Raw genomic sequence first — 24,021 nt, 5'->3', positions numbered from 1 at the left:
TTTTCTTTTCATCTAAGGAATTCACTATTGAAAGATGTCAAATTTATTGTCCCATTGATATAAAGTGTTGTAACATCAATAATTGCAAATCTTTACGATTTCATGATATATTTTATGCTCACTTTGGTCTCCCTTTTCCCTTACATTAGCCCTTTTCCCTCCAATGGTGCTTAGTTTTTTTAATTATGTTTAAATTTTTTTAACCTTTATGTTATCAATGTAATTTTTAGTGCCTCATCCTTTTACAACTCAATTTCTTTGTTATAATAGCATGATGCATGGAGTTTTGTTCCACATGCTAGTATCTCATTAGAGTTTCTCACTTGATGGTCAAATCTAATTGTTTCACCACTTTTCACCTTCCTAGATTAGTGGTAATTGTGAGATTTTGCCAAGATCTAGAGGCAATGAAAAACACAACTAAGAGAGAACAAAATAGATGATATGAATAAACTATATTCTATCAATATGCAAAATATGATCAACTGGATCATTACAAGATGTTGATTGATTGCTTGTGATTATCCATACAAATAATGTAGATGAGCCTGTTTATATAGGCAAGGCTAATGGATATGTGAGCACACAAACATGACATGTGGCTCAATAAGAAACAAGGGTAGGTAGGAAATAGGTGTGGGTAGGTAGGAGAAACAATATAATATTCCACATGAGGTGGAATGTAACAACAAGATAAGATCAACACCATAAAAGGTGGAAATTCTTCTACACACACTATCCCAATGTGGCACAAACACCCAAGTGTCTCATACCCAAACTACTATTAAATGCATGTACCTAAGTAAACTTAAGTAAAGTGTAATAATATCCAAGATGAATAATTATTTACACCAACAGTAACTCAAGATGAGTTTAAACAAATTGTTAATTTCTTTCTCTTTCTTTGTCCCTTTGTTTTCAATCTAATATTTTGGTTTTAGTTTCTTGGATCTCTTTGGATTTTCTTCTTGCAATTGCAAAACTCTCAATCTCTATGCTTCTATAGAATTCTCCTACATTACTATCCTCAAGTGTCTTCCCTAGATATCTACATGTGTTATTGTTCTTATTTTCCTTATGCTTTCTTTCTTTATTTGATTATTTTTATTTTAGAAAGCTATTTTTGTGATACCCTTGAGCACCTTGGGACCCTCACATCCCTTTCACCTTTCATTCTAGTCTTTATTATTGTACATACAATAGTCTTAAAAATTCCCAAATGCACTCAGGATATGAGCACCCGAACACAATATTTATTTTCTATATCTTGGCCTAGGTAGAAATATGAAAATAAAGGTTTGACCTGAAAAAAAATCCCCAACCAACCCCAAATATTTTTTTTCTTCTTTGTGTTTGCAAGTGTTCTGAGATTACTCAATCACATAATGTTTTGTAACAATTTTCTTTTTTGTTAATTTATTTTAATTTTTATTAAAATCATGAGAATTTTATTATTTAGCATATATTTATTTCTTTGTTTTATTATCTAGGATTTGTTGGTATGTTCCCTTATTTGGTTGGATATTTGGTAAATTATTAGGCTATATTTATATTCTCTAAAAATGCCCGAATATTTAGGTCATACAAATGATATTTCTTTGTGTAAATATCCATGCAACACATTGGCATCCTAGATGATATTCTATATCTTTTGACACAAAGTTTCTTACTTTCTATTCTTTCTATTATGAAATTAGTTTATAAATTTTGTGCTTTATATTCTGGTAAATTAGCATTTTTAGTTCCAACCTATATTAATGTAAGCATAAACATAAACTAGATCAAATTATAATCTCTTTACAAATGTAGGGAGCACCATATTTAATTTTTGCCTCCTTGATATCACTTCTTCTAGAAAGTTGCCCATTTTATTTAAGTGTTCAAATTTTCTTCTTTTAATATTTAATCTCCTTCTATTTGATTTTACCTATATTTTTCCTATTTATATTGTTTCTCATCACTAATTTTCTTCTCTTTATAGCTTCCATATTCAATTTCTTAGAAGCAAGAAAAGTTTAAATATCCCAAGCTATAATATTGAGTAACCCAAGCTTAAATATCCACTCTTTACATTTCTCTAAAGTCACTATCTTCAAAAATAGAAGCATTATTATTCCCTTTAGATTTATCCTATTCAAATTCCCTAGGCACATATGTATTATTCTTATTTTTTTTAAACCAACAACATTTACATCTTCCTACACGGGATACTCTTTTATCTCTTTTCAATAGTTGCAAATCTAATAGATCTTCACTTCTTGTTTGCAAATTGAGTGTGTATTTAGCTTACCCTTTACACTTCCCAAGCTTACTCTTGGGCTTCCCAAGAAATGGTTTCTTCCAAGTAGTACAAACATAATTAGCCCTAGTTATAGGGGTAGAGTAACTTTATTTCACAACACATCCTTCATAGAATTCTCCATAGACAACAATATGTAGGTGGGCAAGCTTATGAATAGGTTTGTGACACAAATGATTCAATAGAAGGAAATGGTAGGCAATATATACACCAAAATCTTCCCTCCAAAGTGAAATATTTTATCAAATGGTAAACCACCTCATTGCAAAAGAGATAATTCCTCCTAGAGGAATTCTAAAAGTTCACTATCGACTAATATCCTATAAGAAATGCATTAATGTGCTATTTGACTCTAGTGCTCTTTAGGCATTTAATATTATCTATTTATTTTAGGTATATGAAAATATTATTTATGAATGTGTCTTACAATTTCTTTTTTAAACATGATTTAATTACTTAAATGTAATTAAGATATCAGAACTTTGTTTACTATTTTCCCAACAAATCTATAATAAAACAAAAAATATCTATTTATTTTTAAAATTTTAAATAAATAATTATAATTTTTAATATATGAATTATTTCAACTTTTTTTCTTGCATTCATATTATTACACTTTATATTTTAATATTATAAATAACATTTTAATCATAAATATTCATATTTTTAATCATTTAAAAAAATAAATTTATTTTTAAAATTACTTTTAGTAAACATAAATTATAATTTACAAAGTTAAATATTTTTACACCATTTTATGACATTTGAATACAATGCCATGGTTATGATTATGTGGATTAACTAAATAATTATTGTTGATTTTAGTAGACAATAATTATTATCATGATGACTAATTGATTGTCATTGTTTGATTTTAAAATACATTAATTATTATAATGTATGATTCTATTTTGATTATAATATTAAGATTATAATAAACACAAAATTAACTATAATTATTGAAGTAGTCATAAAATTATGTTTAGTTTTATTATTCAATTTCACATGTAGTTTAGGGTAATGTTTTAATATATCTATATAATTATAAATAATATTCTTTTCTATAATATTATATTTATATATATAAGTTTTTTACATTTATTTTTTTGTTTATTATTTCTTTTTATGTTTAAGTACATTCAATCTTAGTCATGTTGATTTATTTGTCTATTATAATAACTCAATATTTATTGATATTTCATTTTCATAAGATACAAATCTAAACCAATTATTTAGTCCATATTGTATGCATACATGAGCAAAAGAACATAACTTTTCCCTCATATATAGGTAAATTTTGGTAAATCAAAAGTTATATATTTTTAATTAAAAAGTAATCACTATATAGAAATAACCATGTTCTAGATTTTTTTTTATGACTAAAATTGATTCATATAAAGATTTTTTAATCATACATGTTTTTCAAATACATATATGAAATCAATTTGAAAAACATTTTAAAAAATATATAAAAGCATACTATTTCCAACACTTCTATTCTAATTTCTTATAATTTTAATTAATATTGTATTTTTATTCTTCAAGCCAAATAGGTCATAAAATTCAACAATTGAGTTTGATTCCTTTAATGTAAGTAATGAATTTCATTTTAAAAGTTAAAAAAATAATTATATTAGAGAAGAGAATCTTGATTGAGCTAGTTTATTTTATTTTTTATTTTTATCATTAGTTATAAAATTATTGGATGCACATTTAATTATTGTATATTTTTAAAATATTCAACTTAAAATTATTGAAATGATTTTTTTTTTCTATAAAATTTTCAGTTCATAGAATGAATAAATAATAAAAAATATAATCTATTATACATAAATTAATATTTGCTCATATTTACCTTACTAATTTTTTAGTAGTTAAATATTAATGATGGTTTTTAAAAGAGATACCAAACTAATTTTCTATTTTTCATTAATAGTTTCACAAACTAAATATAGTTTTTGCTGTAAGTTGACTATGAACACATATTTTAATGTGGTCTTCTATTTCTATTTCTGTATCTATATCTATTAATTGTAATCATTAATGATAATCCATACACGATTTAAATACCATCCAAGATTCTCTCAATATAAGTATATTGAAGAATAATAACTTACATTTGTATTTAATCATACATTAATGTACCATATGTGTGAATTACCTGACAATTATTGTAATATGCACATTTGAAGGTTGATATTTCTCAAGGTATTTTAAATATTACTAGAATGATAGAAACATATTAGAGTATAATTAAAACCATTATTGACTAATGTTCTATTTTTTGAAAGTTCTCATAGAAGAATCTAGAGATCATCAAATATTGAATCCATTGATGAAGAGGAAAATTAAACGTGTAAACTAGATCATCAAAGATTGAATTCATGGATGAAGAGCAAGCTTAAATGTGTACACTAGAAATAGAATGATAAAATTAACTCAACAGAAATAATATAATTCTTATATATAAAACCTAAGTGCATAAATCTAACTATCTTCATTAATAGACACACATTATTCAATTACAATAAATTGACAAGGTAAGTAGAGTGGTAGGTAGGACATCTCTCCTATATAATCACCTCACTCATTACATCAGTCTTCTCTTTTGTTGTTTCTATCTTGCCCAAAGTTCTTGACAATTCTCGTGCAATTTAAGATGCAAAAATAATTTGCAAGAAAGTTCATATGAAGATATAAATGACGGCTGCAATTATGTCGATATTTATATTTCATCAATTTTTGACATGAACATTGCAAATTACTGGTAAATTCTGCACCTATGCGGTAAATTTAAACGTTATTTACAAAAGTTCAGTTTAGATCATTATTTTTTGAAATTAATCGATTATTTCTTTAAACCAATCAATTATTTGTATTTTTTGGTCAATATTTGGATTTTTTAAAAATTTGCTATATTTGATGGTTTGCCTTACAGAGGCGTTTCAATAATCAGCAATGCTTGCAGAGGCATAGAAATATTTACAATACTTACTCATTTGTGCAGGCATGTGAATTTGCTGTACAAAATCCTCTGTAATCTCCGGCATGTAAATATTTCGCAATATTTGCTCTTGATCTATAAATATTTGCAAGGCATCTTAATATTTGTAGGAAAGTTTACATTTTTGCGTCATTTGTTTGAAATATTTGCAAATCTTCTTTCTTGTATCTGCATTCTGCAAAGGCGTTCAAATATTTGCAATACTTGTTTTCTGGCATCTGCACTTTGTGGCATTTTGAATCTGCTTTGTAGAGTCGTATAAATTTTTGTAGAGGCGGTTGTTTATGGAAAAGGCATTCCGATATTTGCACTTTTTGACATTTTCTCGTGATGGAATCTCTGCTCGACGTTAGAATATTTGCAATATTTGCAGCTTAAACATATGAATCTACAAATATTTGAAAATCACGCTTAAAGATCTATGCAAAAAATTACAAATCGGCTTGTATTTGGCAGCTTTTTGCTGCTTCGACACTTATTTGGCTTAATTTTTGGCGTTAATACTTCCGTTCCAAATTGGAATCCATTTTGATGATTCTCAGCTAGCGCTGCCTGGGAAATCAACCTCAAATTTGACTTAAATTTGGCCTTCGAGTTGTAGTGGTCAGGCGTAACATCTGGCAGACTTTGAACTAGTATTCTCCTCAATATTTTCGGATTTCATTTGTAATTCGGGAAAGAAAATTGAGTAGTCGTGTGGACAACATTTAGTTTTTCAAATTTGGATGCCATTTTCTTTTGGCCCGCTTATCTTTCGAGCAGGAGTTGCCTTTTTAAGCATATTTGAAATTCATATTTGTTTTTTGGTGTCCAGGTCAGCATTGAAATGTGCATCTTTTGCGTCGGTTGGAATTTGTGCTCTTCTAGTTGACCTACAATTTTTCTCTCTTCCATGTCGACCACGTTTCCTTTCACGTGAAGGACTCACATATGGTGAGGTATTGACGCTGTCAGTTGCAATTGAGTTATAACTTCCATGTCGACTTGTTCGACCTTTGCTAGTATGCCGACCTTTGCAGCATTCTTGGTATCAATTTCTGTTGCATTCTATCTCGGAACCTGTTGTTTTGGTAGTAGCAAAGCTTCAACCCACAACTATGTATTGACTTATACACTGACTTGTCTATGCGGCAAAGCAGATCTGCCTGAATGGGAGAGCAAAAAATTTAAAATGTGAGATTTCCATTTTCTTTTTCACCGAAGTCAACCTTTTGGGATGTAGGTGTCATTATTTTTTTATTTTTTTGAGGTCCAGACCTGCGAGCACGGAAGTCCAGCAAGGGCACAAAGCTCGTGAGCCACCAGTCTAGCAAGGGCCTTCATGATGTCGTTTTTGCCACCCTGGACACGATCCTGACCTCATCCCTTATGATGTCAAAGCCTTTGCACTCAGCAAGACTGGATCCCTAGTAGACTCATTTGGAGCCATTCAACTTCACTAGTAGACCAAGGGCCCATTGGCAAGGGCGACATTTTTGAAATTTGAATTTGAATTTGAATTTATAATTGCAGTTCATGCCAAACGTTTACATCAAGTTGAGGCATTTAACAGTGATGGAATTTCAATCCCAATTGGGGTGGAGGGCAACCTATCAAATTTATTCATGCTAGGTTGAGCACAAAAATAATCCAAATCTCTCATTTTCTCTCCAAGTATTGCAAAATAAATAACTTGTTCTTTTTTGGGAAATTTTGTAATGCACATTTAGGTATGGAAGCAAAATTTTGAAATAGAGAACTTTTTTTTGGGTAGTTTAAAATTGAGTGTCATTTTTGACAAAAGTGCTTTTTTTTCATGTCCAATCTATTAGAGTCAACTATACACTATCATTATAAAGTGTTATTTTTCACTCAAACTAATATTGTCTATGAATTATACTTGTAAATTGATGATTGCAGAGAGGTCCTTGTAGATGTCCAAAATTAATTAAATTAAAAAATTTAATTAATTTAATTCTTTCTACGTAATTAATTGATTTAATTATGTTACCTTTATTCTTCTCAGAATTAATTAAATTAAATTAAATTAAATTAATCCTATCACTATAGTCCAATGATTGATTTATTAAATAAATTAATCATTCCCTATTCTTCTAAAGTACTTAAATTAATTAATTCCTCTAAATCCCCTTTTAGTTAATTAATGACAATTAATTAACTTAGTCATGTATTTCCTACAAATCACTTTCTCTAATTCTTCATTAGCCTAATTAATTCTTCTAGAAGCCTACTTAACATTATTTCCTAATTTTTAATTCCTCCACTCATTCTCTCTCCTCTTGTCAAATCCTCTTACAAATCCCACTTATCTCCTAATCTCTTATTAACCCACCTAATCACCTTCTTAATCATTTGCTAGTGGCTAATCCTCATGATTAGCCACCAAGTCAATCAATAGCCATAAATGGCTAAGTCCACTTGTCCCCTCCTCACCTTCCAACCTTAAATGCACCTAATTTAATCATTTCTAGAATTTCAGAATCTCACACTCTCCCATGTCTCTCATCTTCCCAAAGAATTTTAAATTCCTTTTCCCATGCACTTCATTATTTGATAATTTTTAATTCCCTTGTTTATCCCCCAAGGAATTTTTAATTCCTTCTTGTCTTCCCAATGTACTTCGGATATCTTCCCTATGTACATTGTGGAGTGTGGAGACAAGAAATGCCTTTACGGAAAATCTCTTGGTCTCCATACCTTGTCCTCTCATGTCCTCTCAATCCATGTGCATCCTCTCCTTCAGTCTCCACCCTTGATTCATCTTCAATCTTGACCGTCCATTCATCCCCCTTCAAATCTATAAATTGGGGTCTTCTCCCCTTCATTTCACATCTCTGATTTGTGCAATCTTATGCTGTCCACATAGATTTAGCAATCCATCAAGAGCATCACCTCTATAGTCAAACATCCACTTAGCATCTATATCCATCCTTTGAGAATTCATCATCCACTACATCCCTCTTTGATGTGAAATCTTGGAGAGCAATCCACATCCATCAAGAAGGGAAAATCCAAACAAGTGGAGCACAAGGGCGCATTCTCCACTTCATCAAGCCCATTTTGAAGGAGAAGGTATAAATAGCAAGGTATAAATGGTTTTCTTTGCATTTTAAATGTTTATTTTGATATTTACCATTGAATCTAACCTTGCATATTTTCCCCCTCTTCAGTCCCTATTATTGAATCAATTAGGGATGTAATTTATGTGTGTCTTGTATGCTTTCATACTTCTTTCTTTCTTTTTTTTTAATAAATTTTAGGCATAATCATGAGAGATTATTCATTATGCATATAATCATGAACTAATATAAAGTTCTTTTATGGGGGTTTGTCATGTCAAAACTATAATTTCATCCTTATGTTGTCAAGATTAATTCAAGAAACTATTTGTCTTGCAAACAAAGGATAAAGAATCACTATCCTGAGCATGGTCTACTACTCTATCTCCCTAGGCTTGTTCCTAAGTCACATAATGAATATCAAAAGAAAAAGTGGTTTAACAAAAATGTCAAGTTTTACATGGAATAATAGGCATTCCAATATACGAGCAATATTTTCATCACATACTACACATTGACTGCTCTTTCACTACTTGGACCATCATCTACCAATTGTTTGAAGATATTCAATCTTTATTGTGATGTTCCCTTCACTAAGTTACTTACTAATCTAACTGGTGGAGACACATCCTCAAGGAGTGATCACCTGACATAAAGTGCTCCTCCACATGCTACTATATCCACTATTGAGGACACTTCATCTCCTCCCCTTGAAGATACTTTATCTACTATTGCTACTTCCAAATTCAATGATGCTTTTTTGAGAGATACTTTGAAAGAGTATCTAGTGGTTCTATGAATAAAGCCCCTAGTGTTCCCGCGGGCCCCTTCATTATTTCAGTGAGCCCCTTTCTTTTGTTCGTAACCTTTTCCTTATACTACCACGCGTGAAGTGGGCGGGGTTTTGAGGAAGCTCTTTCCTTTTTCTCTCGCCAAGCTCCGCTATATTACCACGTGTCCTCCTTTGACATTTATGTTTCGGCCTCGGAGAGGGCCTGCTTGTTCCAAGTCAAAATCACCACATATCAAGCGGGCGGGATTTCTCTAAGAGAGGAAGGTATACACACCAAGAGTCTTTGCCTACATGCCACATGTCTCACCCGCAAACCTTTGGAAGGGAAGAGAGAATAGGAGGGTGAGGAGCTCCTCGTTGTTACCACATATCCAACAATCGGGACAAATCCACGTATTAGCGAAGCTTATTTTTGAAAGGTGCTGAAGCTTGTGAAAATGGTAGGAGGGTCATCCAACGATGGAAATTCACTCTGGGAAGATAAGTTCATCTGTAGAACTATTTTGTTGAGACAGTTATAACGGTAATGATGAAAAGGTAAAGATGTGGGAATAAGAGGAAGGACCAGTCATGTGACTGAGGAGTACAGGTTGTTATTTGGGGATCTGTGCCAACGTTTGGAAAGGCTAAGAGAAATTTTATTATCATTTAGGGGGGTTCACACTTACAACAAATTTTTAGCTCTGTAATTCAGACTTTAACATTTTTTATTTGGCATTTTGATAATTGGACTATGCTAACTTTTGGCCTTTCCATATGACTGTGTATGTGTTTATGATAATGCTTTATGTCAATTTGAAAGAATTGTTAGAATAAGGGTTCACTAAGAGGGGGGGGTGAATCAGTATCTACCAGTTAGCAATCTGTAACAATAAAAAGCACAAACAAGTAATAAATAAAATATAGATACACAAAAATAGATTTTTTACATGGAAACCTGGAAAGGGAAAAACCATAGTGGGGCTGGAACCCACAATATTCATATACTATGGCCAAGAGTACATAAATATTACATAGATGGAGAATGCACTTGCATTCAGGCTCACTACTTAGAGCTCACTGCTCAAATATAATTTCTCAGAAGGCTACAACCCTCAGGGAACTCTCACTGACTTACAATTAAATTACAATGATGAAATACAGTGAAATGAACTCTGAAGTAGCATCTGACGATGCATGAATGAGTTCTGGTTAAGCACTAGATCTTTGACTGTACTCGCTCTACAAATACTCTATTTCTGTCTCAGTCAGCTACCGGATTAACTGTGAACCAAATGCGCATGCGAAACTGTGCTCAATCGTACCAGAATGGATCACTACAATAGCAACACACCGAAAACCAATTGCCAATTTAGTCTTATATATCTGGTATTATAAAAAATAATCTCCTCCAAGTCGGCTAACAAAAAGTGTAACGTGTAGCTTCAAGTCGGCTTCAATCTCTAATAAAACATAGCACCAGACTAAAAGAGTATAATTACATGCTTCCTAAGGATCTTCCCATTCACCAAGATCACAAAATCAATCACCAAAATTACCGTAATCACTGGAAATCTTTCTAGACCAAAACATCACTAAGATAGCCCTGAATTACTGGTTAAGTCCTGCTTCCGAATAAGGGAAATCACGACCAATGGATTGAATCTCCAAGAAGAGTTGCCATCAATGAAAACCATAAACCATAAATGAAGGATCGAAAGTCACCGAATGAGTGTCAATTGCCAACAAGAAGGGCTGATTTTTTGAATCTTTTTAAGTTTTTGGTAATATAAGACGTAACTTTTGCTGGTTCAATCATATTTTAGACTTTTTCAATTTAGTAGTAGCAATTTTTAAATTGTATTATGTTGCTTGTGAATTCTTTTGGCAAATAGTGATTATTAATTTATTTAGCCTTTCAATTGTGCATTTCATGTATGGTTTACTATGCATAAGAAGTTTCAAACTCTAGTGTATCGCCTTATTTAGCTTGTTTATTTTTCAATTTTTCCAACTCTCCTTTTTCCCTTTACATAAATGAAGAGCCCACTTCTAAAATCCTAGAGGTTGCTCATTAAGGCCCAATAGGTCCCTTGCTCAATCTAAAATCCTAGAGGTTGCTCATTACGGCCCAATAGGTCCCTTGCTCAATGAACTTCCCATAAGGCTATTGTCTTAAAAGAAAGTTAGGCATTGACAGTTTTTTTTTCTAGTGCGCATGGTGGGACCAAAGTTTTGTCTGGCTAAAGCGGTTGCATGAGCCATAGGCCTATTACTGGATCTCAAACTGCCTTAAACCCAAGCTTATTGGTACCACCTTTGGTAACAGTCCAAGCAAGAAGCTTGATAGGAGGTATACAAGCCCCAATCCAAGCCCCTGTGCAAATGGTAGTTCCTCCTCCTCGATATTTTGTTACATGGAACAATGGGAGTCCCCTTATCCCACTTATGCCTCCTGCCCAATGTGATCCTATCCTAGCTTCTGTCCTGAAATATTTGCTGAAATTTACTGGGGAAGATTCTAGAACTCCCACAAAGCACTTGCAAGATGTAGCAGATTCTTGCACTGTGCATAATGTCACACAACAAAATTTGGCATTAAGGCTTCTCATGGCCTCCTTCAAAGGGAAAGCTCAAGATTGGTATAGATCTCTACAACCAAATTCAATTGCTGACTACGACCAACTTAGAGATCAATTCTTTGAATGTTTTATTGAGAAAGGTGATAGATCTTTGCTACTTCAACAATTAATAACTATAAAGAGGGCTCCTCAAGAAGCTATGACCGATTTCAACGCCAGGTTCCATAAAATTTGGCAAAGGATCCCTATAACTATTCATCTTGCTACTGATATGGTGTTTGTCTTTTATCTCAAAGCTTTCAATTCTGACACATCTGTCATGATTCAATCTTTGGGTGGGAACACTCTTTTGGACCCCTATGAGCTTGTGGTTTGAGCCGAGAATAACCTTATTGATGCTAGAAAGCTTGTGCCAAGACCGCCCACTGAATTGTCAAGTCAAGCACCAAAACAGGCATCTCCAAGCACACTAGCAACACCATAGTTTATGTATATCTATCCCAATGCTCAACAAAGAAATTCTTTCGCTTCGACTTCCCTAGCGATCAAGGTAAATGACATGAAGAACCTATTGCAGACCTTTTCCAATAAGATAATCAACATCAAAAGGAAACAAGTGGCACTTGCAAGACCCCCATTTCAAAATTATCAAGGTGGAAAACCTCCATATCAATAAAATCAGTTTCAGGGAGGTATGAAGGTTACTCAAACACAGCTAAATGACCAAATCGTGCCAGTTTCGACTCCCTTGCAAGCTATATCGCCAAATCAAAGCAAGGAGTTGGTCGCGGGTCAAAATAATCTAGCGGATGATCCTAATTCTTGGTGTTTCCCTTAAAACAAAGCTCACATGTTGTAAAATTGTCTACAAGGGAATTTATAATAGATTGTAGCAAAGTCAAGGAGTTACGCCCAACATCAGAGTATACGCTTCTCCTGGGATGGACAATGTGGTGCTTACCGCCCAAATGCAAGGCATGTCCTTGGAACAAGAATTTAAAATTACCCCAGATCATGCTCTTTTCTCATGGATGGAAGGTGAAGAAGCAATGTTTGCAAATGATGCTTCAACCTCAAAATCTCCTCAAGTGCAATCTGATTACAATCTCTGCTTGAAGCGAAGATTCACTAGTGAACCTATGGTGTGACAACCTAAGGCAACTCCAAATAAAACTCAGGATCAACCCGTGATAATTCCACCCTTTCGTAAACCCAAGAAAATCATGTCTTATAAGTGGGAAAAAGCATGAAGTTGTGTCACGCTTGGGGCTAATTGGGGGTAGTTCGGCCAGACTTAGTCTGACCAGACTACCACCCTACCACATGGCGCCTAAATGACACCAAGAGTTCGGTCGAACTCAGTTCAACCGAACTCTTAGTGCCATTTAGGCACTTTTTGTGAGTGCTTGACCTTAGAATTTAAAAAAAAAATTCAAAATAGTTCAACCAAACTTAGTCCGACTGGACTCACCTATGTGGTAGGTCATCGGTAGCCAAATCACCTATTTTGTCTATATTTTTGAAACTTTTTATTTTTGCTCAATTTTTCTTCGAGTAGAATTTTCTTTTACCAAAATCAAAAAATGCCCTTTTGTAGAGCTCGAAGTCACGAATCTAGACATATAATTTTTTTAGTACTTTGACTAATTTTAATATTTTATATTAATTTAACATTGTGAGTAGGTTTTCTAAGTTCAAAAAGAAGCTAATTAGAAATTAAAAAAAAATATATTAAATGATGTTTAAAAAAATTTAGAAGTATATTTTTCACTAGATGAGAGAATCTTCTCCAAAAGGGTATAATTTTTTTTTTATAATCATAAATTTAGTAGACAAAATGTTACGCCGAATGAAAACTACCAAATTTAGCTATGCTGGAATTTAAAATATTATTATGAGGAAAATTTACATCGAAATTTAATTTTAATTTTTTTGAACACTACATATATATGTCCTCTATTTGGAAAATTAAAATCAACAAAATTAAGTTCTTTTTCATTTTTTTTGGTGATGCTGACTAGACACCTTGATTTTTAGTATTTTTCAACAATAAAAAATCCGTCTTTGAATATGTTAAACAAATGTCAATTTTTTTTTATTTTTATTTTTAAATAACAGACATAAATTTCATTAATATTTCTATATTTGATCATTTTGCTTCATTTTGAAATTCAATTTAGAAATGTCACTTCTATGCAGTCAAAGTTGAACAGTTTTAGTTGTGTTGGCCACTTCCTTTATAAAAGTTTGACACAAAATTGTGTTTTTACCCAAGTAGAAGCAACCAAAAATGTCCCTCCCAATGATCCTTAATGTGGTGGAATAACTCAAATAAGCCCCCATGAGTGTATCCTTCTGGGATATCCTTGCTATTCCCGAGCAAAAATATTTGTTGTGAGAAGTGTTGGGCGAGATAGAAAAGACCCCAGCTGGGTTCATGGCAAAGCTAACACTAGCGAAAGACAAAGGCCTGAAGTCGGGAGTTAGTCACATCAAGCTATAGTGCTCACAAATGAAGGAGAGTCTTCTATAAACAAAAAGGTATATAAACCGAAGCATACTCCCTTCTTTTTAACTTTGATTGTAGGAGATAAATTACATCATTATTCTATGATTAATTCCAGAGCCAATACCACTATGATGCCTAAACAAATAGCTGAAGTCCTAAAAGCTAGAATATGAGCCCTTGGATATAGGAGTCATGTAGCTTGATGGGAATAGAGTTCAAGCCATAAGTATAATTATAAAATTCCTACTGACCTTGTATGCTTCTCCTAGCACCACAACTCCCTAGGAGGTTGTGATAATTGATATTCCTCCTATTTTTGGTCTTTTCTTATCAAGAGATTTCTCAGCAAAAATAGGTGGGCATCTATCCTTAGACTGGTCGCACCTTATTTTAAGGACCAAGCATGGGGATAAGTTAAAAATACTATCAGAACCTTTGCATGTTGAGCATGTAGCTGATGAAGCCTTGATGAATTTCAAGGCAACCCACACCTCTATTACTAAAGATGAAATATGACATGTGGAGTTACTAGAGGATGGGGAGGTGATGGGTAATCAAACTCATGAGCAAGAGTTTTTCCTAATTGAATTCATAGACATTAATCCATTTGGCAATTATCATGCTACCAAAATTGGAACCTATGTGATTTTTGATGAAGATCAAGTGATTCCTAAGATTTCAAAGGATTCCTAGGATGAAAGTGAAAAAGGAGAGGATCAGAGTTCTAACCTTTGGACTCTTCATTTTGATGGAGCTAGGTGTAAGACAAGATCTAGAGTTGGCATTTGCCTAACATCCCCATCTAGTGAGAAAAATCTTAGATCCTTTTATTTTCAATTCTCTTGCTCAAACAATGAGACAGAGTATGAAGGATTGGTCCATGGGTCAAACCTTGTAGACTGCATGGATATTAAGCAGCTGAAAGTCCTCAAAGATTCCAAGCTGGTGGTTAAGCAAGACTAGGGCACCTCTACACCGAAACACATCTTCATGCGCTCATATCAACATATAGTTTGGGATTTGATAGGGAGTTTTGAAGCCTTTAATAATCAAGGGTTTCCCAAAAAGAAAAATGCAGTGGCAAACTAGTTGGCTATAGTAGGATCTTAGTTTGATCCTGTTTCTGACTTTCTAGGAAATAAGAATTTTGTCTGGGTGATCATGAGACCGGTAGTTTCGGATAATGATCAAAATTGACAAGTGTATGAGAATGATGAATAGATTGCAATTTCATTCAACAATCTTGTGAGTTTGTCGAGCAATTGAAACCCAAAATTACAGATGCATATGAGGATCAAATTATCTAGCTCAGAACTAATAAGCTCCCAAGAGGGCTAATTACCTTAGAAAATTAGTTTGACTGTGATGCTGCCTGAAATAATAAAAGAAAGTCCATAGTGGACAAGGAAGATTATATCGAGCTTGAGGTTGCTAAAGGTAAAAAGCTAAAAGTGGGAAAGAATTTTCCATAGAAGGATAAACATAGATTGATTTATTTTTGTGAGAGGTAGAAGGGTGTTATTATCTATTCCTATGATGATTTGAAATGATACAAACCAAAGGTTGTCCAACATACTATTGAGTTTGTCGAAGGTGTGAAGTCGGTCAGACAAAAACAAAGGCCAATCAATCCTAAAATTGAGTCCCTAATTTTTGTGTAGGAGCACCAAAAATTGATTCACTCTCAGATTATATATCTGATCAAGCATAGCATGTGGGTCTCCAATCTAGTTCCTGTTCGTAAGAAAATGGAGACATTCACCTCTATGTGGATTTTAGAGACTTGAATAGGGCTTCTTTGAAGGATAATTACCCTCTCCCATCCATGGAGAAGATTCTACAAATAGTGGTGGGATCTAAAATGTTTTCTATGCGAGATGGTTTTCTAGGATATAATCAAGTCTTAGTCAAAGAGGAAGACGAACACAAAATAATGTTCACCACCAAGTGGGGAACATTTGAATATTCTAAAATTCCCTTTGGCCTCTCCAATGTAGGAGCTACTTTTCAAAGAGAAATGGACATAGCCTTCAAGGAGTTGATAAATAAAATTATTCTAGTCTACCTAGATCACCTGATTGTGTTCTCAAAAAACAAAGAGGATCATTTCAACAATCTGGAGTTGGTTTTCCAGAAGTGCTTAGAATTCAAGGTCTCCTTGAATCCCAAGAAGTGTATATTTGGAGTTCCGCAAGGAAAATTGCTAGGACATGTAGTGTCTAAAGATGGGGTCACAATATTTGACCCAAATCATGTGGAGGCTATTAAAGAGTTGCCCCTACCAATAAATAAGAAAGGCATCCAATCTTTCTTGGGAGAGATAAATTTAGTTAGTAGATTCATATCAAACTTTGTGGGAATGATTAGGCCTATTACCGTCCTGCTAAAGAAAGACCAACCTTTCAAGTGGACATATTAGGAAAGGCAGACTTTCATGAAAGTCAAAGAAGCTATCACTTCTTCTCGAGTGTTAGTCAACTTGGATCTCTCCAAGGATTTCATCATGTATGTCTATAATAGTGAATTGAATATAGCTATGGTACTAAACCAGAAATATGGAGAAGCAAAAGGTGAACACCCAGTGGCGTTCCACTCCATGACACTTAAGAATTAAGAAGTTAAATACAAATTCATGGAGAGATGGTCTTTTGCCATTGTTAAAGGGCTAAATAAATTCTGACATTTAATTGCCTATAATAAGATTGTAGTCTATGTCATGCATCCCAGTATGCGAGAATATATCATGGAGGCATAAATAATAGAGAAGCAGGCCAACTGGATTACCAAGATTTTAGAATATGATATTGAGGTGAAGCCTACAAAGATAGTCCTTGGGAGAGGATTGTATGAGTACATGGTGCAAGAACTCGTATTTGAATATGAAAAAGACTGATTGGAGTAGGTTCAGATTAACCATCCATAGCCCAAAAGCTATTGGGTGAAGGGTAGGATTACTTACACGTGGACTAGAAGGTATCCACCAAGTTTCCCCCTCATAAAAGAAGATTATATAGGTTATAGAATAGTGGTTATATGCTTGTTGGGGGAGTGTTATTTAAAAGGAATTTCAATGGAGTTCTCTTGAGGTGTGTTAGTCGTAAACAAGCAAAGAAGATCCTCCATGAGTGCCATAATGGTGTGGCAGGCGAACATTTTTTTGCAAAGACCACTACTATCAAAATCATATGTGTGGGCTATTTATGGCCTGATATGTTTAATGAAGCCCACTCATTAGTCAGATCTTGTAAAGATTGCCAAATCTTTGAAGGAAAGAGAAAGAATTTGGCTATGCCTCTTAACCCTATCGTGGTTGATGAGCCTTTCACACAACGAGGATTGAATTTTATTGGCATGATCAACCCATCTTCTAGTGCCAAACACAAGTGGATATTAATTGCAATAGACTACTTCAGTGGGTGGGTGGAGGTAGTTCCCCTAAAGAATGAAACTAAAGAAGAGACCCTAAAATTTCTAGGGGATTTGGTTGCAAGGTTTGAGCCTCCAAAAACCATCATCTCCAAAAATGGCAAAGCTTTCTTAGGCTCCAAAATCTGCCAATTTGCAATGAACAATGGAATATTTATCAAAACATCTTTTAAGTATTATCCGCAAGGTAATGGCCTTGTAGAGTCGATAAATAAAAACTTGATTAAGCTAATCAAGAGGAAACAGTCTGAGCACAAAAGGGAATGACACAGATATCTAGAAATTATACTTTAGGTCGACCAAGTTACTCCGAAGCAAATATTAAAGACTTCACTGTATGAGTTAGTCTATGGGAGTGAGGTTGTGCTCCCCATTTCTATGGAGATTCCGCCATGATTTCAGCACTACAACTATTAAAATACTTAGAAGTTGAGGAAAATGGAGTGATGGAGGTTCAACTAGAAGAATTGCTCAAGCTTCAAGAGCACAGAGAAAAAGCTCACAAAGCAATGGATTCCCAACAACAAATAGTCAAAAAATGGTTTGACAAAAAGACCTCTGATCCTTGTTTTAAGTGCGGAGACCATGTGTTAATGTATAATGAACACGTTGTTAAACTAGGAAAACACCAAAAAATTGAGTCTTTGTGGGAAGGTCTATTTTGCATCAGTCGGTGTAAGAAATGTAATGCATTTGAATTAGAAACATTAGAGGGAAAGCCATTGGAGATATGCATAAATGAGATCCATCTTAAGCCATTTCATTGAGTTAGTCTGTTAATTAGCCTTGTAAATATTTTAGAAAATGTAAATTCATGTATAGTGGCAAAGTTTTGAGTCTAAATTAGTAGTGAAAAGAAATATTTCCCCATAAATTTGACATAACACAATGAAATGCAAGCCAAAAAAGGTCATATTTCATCATGATAGTAATATTTACATTGTACAATCCAAAAGTTGGCTCTTAGGCCTAAAAATGGAAGCAGTATAGTGTATGAAAAAAAAATGGCTAGTCTACTTCTTCTTCATCCTTGTTGGAGGAAGACATTGCAGCAACAAGAGGTATTAGAGTAAAGGCTGGGAAGGTAGGCAATGTAGCAGCAGGAGCATGTGGAGCAATGATGAAGAAGAAGTGGCTATCTCTTGTAGAATTCACACAGTGTTGTTCCACATTGGTAGTGTGAAAGCCTTTGAGGAAGGGAAGCCAAGGAACCACCTAGTCGAGATCATATTAAAGCCTAAGGTCCATCGCAATAGGAATGCCAAGGCCTATCATTGTAGTTTGCACAACCTCATCCAAGCCACCAAGCAGATGCTTTGGAAATACTTCTCAGGTGAGCATAATGATCTTGCCCTTATGCTCAACCAAATCTAACAAAGAGGCAAGGAATCGGGAAGTGATATCAATGTCAACCTTGTACCTATCTTCCTTAGTGATAAAGTTGTCACCTAAAATCCATTTATTGGCAACAATTGCCAAGGCATTTTTTACCTTGGTCATGTGCAATAGCCTATTGTCGGTCACTTTTCCAAGGAAAGGCAGCTGTGGTTTTGAGCCTACAAGCCTAATGGGAGTATCGATCAATATTTCTACCTAAGGAAAGAAGTCTAGCAGAAACTCTAAATTGACTAAGTGTCTACACTAAGAAGGTAGCCTAGGTTGGTCTTACCATCATAGCACATGATTAATTTATAGACCAAGCCTAAGAGTGTAGATGGAAGCTATTCAAAATTCACGTTAGAATGAATTTTGGAGAATCTAAAATTAATCAAAAAACCAGCGTGCGAAGCCAAGGTAGAGAAAATATGGTGAGTGAGAGGCAACATCCTTGGGAAACATGAGCTATCCGAACACATGCCAAGTATCATGTTGTAATATTTAAAATCTGTAAAAAATTAGGTGATTAATGTCTCATGCCAAGCCTCTTCTATCTAAATATAAATGATGCTAGACACAATGCACCACTGAGAGGGGGAGGGGGTGAATCAGTGGTTCTCAAATCTCTTTCTCTATTGCAGTCCTTTGTGAGCATACCGGTTCCTAGATTTAACTCAATGCAGACTTACTAGTTAGGGAGGAGACTAACTTAAATGCAAACACACTCACAAGGGGACATCACATAACACCAACAGATATGAGGAAAACCCAAGATGGGAAAAACCTCGATGAGCAATGTTGCTGGAGTCTACTGCTCCAATCCAACCTCACAATAAAACATAGTTACAAAGTTTAGGGCACCAACCCAAGGAGCTACAACCCCTACACCGAGCTACAACTCAGTATTCACAATATAAACATCAAATACAGAAGTGGTTATCTTGTTACAAGTGAATCTTACAACCATTATATATATCTTACTCTATCGGTGAGATACCTTCTCTGCTTCACCGACTCACTTCTCTGCTTCTCTTCACCTGCTGCTTCTCTACTGGTAAGTCTTACCAGTTTATCTCTCTTTTGGACTGCTCTCACTGAATCTCCTCCTCACTACTATTCTTTTCACCAATTCTACTCTCTGTCAGTTCTCTGTTTATCGTCTCTACAACTTCCTTCACTTATGCACTGTCGATATGAACACTACCGGTTCTTCTCTCCAACCGGTTGAATGCTTCAAACAAGTTCTCTCTCACTCCCACTCTCTTCATAGATGCTCGTTGAGCACTTGGCTGATTTTCTCTTACTTGCAGAAGTCTTCAACTTCACAATCACACAATATTCTACTATTTAGTAGCCCCTAACATTCTCTTTAGCCCCCACACTTATAGCCAGGTTTTCCCTCCAAAAACCAATTCAAAATCCAGGCGGTTAGGGTTTCCTCCCCATCCTCGAGGAAAACCAAATCCAATAAGATGTTGCACAATCTGATCTTCTGACATCCGATTGCACAACTCCACCATATTCACATCTCCTGGATCACGCCTTCCATCTCTAGCGACTTGCTTTTTACCCTAATAAATGATCTCTTGGTCAATCACAAAAGAAATGTCATGTTGTTTCCTCTATCACCTTGATCTTCTCAATTACTCTTAGATGACTTGTAGTTGTCTTCCATACCTCGAGCCTCAAACCCCTACAATCGCTCTGCAGCATGTCCCATGATTTGTGTGACCTTTCATTAAAGTCAAACAACCCTGCAACAACCCTGTCGATGTACATTTCATCTTTATCCAAATGCGGGTTTGCCACATTGACTCCATGTGGCATCCATATCAACTAACTACCAGCTTGGCACTTCATGTTGGTCCAAATGGGATCACTGACCAGCCATTCAATCGATTCCTCTTTCCTGCCGGTTTACTAACCCTGCTGATATCACACACTATACCAATAACCTCATCATGTCTGCATTCTGCTAAACTGTGGGTGGAACACCTTGACCAATCGTTAGACATGTCTTTCTTTGAGCAAGCTCATTTTCTCATTTCCCCAAGGTCGAGAGTCATCTGCATCTGCACCTTGCTCATATTACCGGTGGGCTTACATATCGGTTATCACTCTTGATGACACCATCATCAATTTTTACTAGACTCCTTCATCAGTCAGACCATTCTCCTCTGATTGTATCTGCTCAGTCGATTTGTCTAAATGACAAACATATCACTCTTCTTCAACATGTCTTCTTTGTCGGTCTAGTGCATAACCCTGATCTCATGCACTTAAGACATTCCCTCAATTCACCAGTGGATGTGAGTGTGATCCTTCAAGTCCTTGCTTTTACCTCTTCACTCTTATCTCACCAAACTATAATGCCTCAATGCATATAGGAGATAAGCCCCAATTACTTGGTGGAGTAACATCTTGTCATCTTCTCATGTGAGTTCCCTGTTTGTGCACCATATCTTCAAACAGGCACATGTGACCTGGTTTGGACACACTCACTGTTTAGTCATTGCTTCTCATGATGACTGCATCTTCAATCGGTGAGGGTCCTGTAGTTCTGCAACCTCATAGCACACCAGTCCATTCTTCTCTACCAGTGTTGATGTGATTCAGATAACATTCTTCCTCTTCATCACAAACAACTGCTCAAACACCTCTCTATCTCATCACACAAGTCTATCACTAACTTGTGTATTGGTGACTCCTGAGGTTATCTTCCTTACCTTTACCGGTGTTCTACAACACAAGGTGATATCCAAGATATCACATCCTATACTCCTTCATTGTAGAGTTGCACATACATATCATCTATCAGTGGTCATCTTATACTAGTTGACATCAATGACAACACAATGCCAACAAATGAAAGGTGTACAAAAGGTCCGTATTGACCACTTGTGACTCCTTTTTCCCAAATCTGGCTTTCCAAAAATACAATAATCAAGTACTATGATAAGGTGGCATTCTTGCTTCAATGGAAAATGAATTTTGCATGAAAATCTGAAATATCGACATGCCTAGGGTGTGGTGTCTTACCATGTGGTTAATAGAAAGTCTCTCAAGGTTAAAAGAAAGGTTTAAAAAAAAACTAAGTGTTTAACCAAGTGATTAATACTACGAGTGGAGTTGAAGAATTGCAAAAGAGACCAAGAAGTAGAGTTTGTCCAAAGAATTTGCATAACAGAGACGTCATAGAAATAGAAGGAAATTTAGTAAGAGAAGGACTGTCCACCCCTTCATCCATTGGAGACGTGTTTGGGAGTGTGTCGTATTCCTTAGTAAAGATGCCAGAAAATCCAAAGTACCCAAACACCAAAGTGGCAATGAAATTAAATCACACAAATGCATCCCTTGCGAACGATGAGTCCAATAATATCCGTGACTCAAACTTTCTTGCTAATGCAAAGACTTTTCTTGAGGGTGCTTTTGTGAGAATGCAAGAGAAAGTGAATAAGGGAGAGATGGATTCCCTAGGATACTAACTATGGCCCTATGGCCTCCCATAATATATGGTTCTATTGGTCCATTATTGTTCAAAACTACTGCATGCAAGCGTTTTAAATTTCCACAGAGATACAGAGGTCATTCAGGGCAAGAATTAATGTGTGGTCATCAATGTTGATAACATAAATGATATGTTGTGCATCCCACCTCATATAATAGATGTGGAAAGGTTTAAAAAGAAAAAGATGGAAGAGTATTGGGCTTCAAGAAAGGGTTGCCTCAAGTTTTGTAATGCCGAGTTAAAGAAGGAAGCAAAGGAGTTACCAAAGTTTCCCCTGCCCATCAAGGATTTTAATTAGGATTTGTGAGATATATTATCCATGTTGGCCTTTGTTTTTTATTTTGACATAGATATAGATGTACATGAATTCTAAATGGCCTTGGCATTCAAGCTTAGAAAGAAAAAGACTCCTTTCTAATTCAGTTTTGCGGAGATTATACAAAATGGCATGCTCAAAGATTTTAAAGGTTATGAATCTCAAATCAAATTCAGGTACCTTTCTCTTTTAACTCATATATTTCTATACCAAAACTTGGACTTCTTTAGCTGGTATATGAACTTGTCTGTGGTAGATGAGCAAAAACGTAGAAAGCTAGTATTTACCTAGAGCCATGTTTTATCTTCCACCTATGATTACTATGCCTTTTATGATTGTAATATGACCTCTATTTTGGAAGACTTGAGCCATGAGAAGCCTTACACATAGTTTTCCAATAAACATGTTGAATGGATGTCAAAGTCCAAAATCCCATGCGATTGGGTTTTGGGGGCAGATTTTATAGTGATATGAGTCCATGGCTTTGACAAAGAGCATTTTTGGCTCCCAACTTGCCCAATTGATAGAGTCCTTGCATTAGAATTATTCAAGTAGCTCTCATTTTCTAATAATGCATATGGGTCAGGGAGACATCAAACATGTATGCATGACACTCCTAAGGACTTAGGTACTATTACTCTTGAAAATTAGAATGTCAAGCATATATTAGGTGCTAAGTTGGCTCATTTAGGATTGGTATATATTGAAGATAAGTGTCATTAGGACTTAGATGGTTGCCTATTAGACCACAAGGTTAAAGTCACCCACATTTCTCGTCCTTATTGGGAGTAGTATCATAATTCGCTGGTGGATTACCCAAACATTCACTTGGATCTTGCTCATGTTACGACATCTACCTTGAAAGGCCCTCTTGTTTATCTTTTTATGAGATAAAGGGTCAGATGGACCTTACCCAGAAGATCAATGCAACACTCTAAAGGAAGCTTGAGAAAAGAGACTGCTGAGAAGAGAAGATTGCAAATTTCTTGACCTATCGACAAGAGATAAAATATTATACCCCCAATTTTTCAGACCAATCCATTGGATGATAAGTTCAATGATATTTGGAAAAAAGAGAATGATGACATAGAGGGTGATGAAAAGGAACAATTTTATGAGCTATAAAATGTTAAGGTAAAAATAATCATGTTCGAACCTAGTGTAACTCC

General features: G+C 34.8%; 1 long non-coding RNA gene across 1 annotated transcript; it reads left to right on the top strand.

Moving 5' to 3' along the window:
* The first annotated feature begins 4,926 nt into the window (after positions 1-4,926).
* On the top strand, positions 4,927-5,522 carry LOC131035007 (uncharacterized). The gene is made up of 2 exons (XR_009103874.2): positions 4,927-5,066; positions 5,307-5,522. It is a non-coding gene; the product is annotated as an uncharacterized LOC131035007 (long non-coding RNA).
* The last annotated feature ends 18,499 nt before the right edge of the window (positions 5,523-24,021 follow it).

This window comes from Cryptomeria japonica, chromosome 4 (genome assembly GCF_030272615.1).
Source record: "Cryptomeria japonica chromosome 4, Sugi_1.0, whole genome shotgun sequence".
In the NCBI taxonomy this organism is placed as follows: Eukaryota; Viridiplantae; Streptophyta; class Pinopsida; order Cupressales; family Cupressaceae; genus Cryptomeria; species Cryptomeria japonica.
This window is presented reverse-complemented; position numbering and strand designations above follow the sequence as displayed.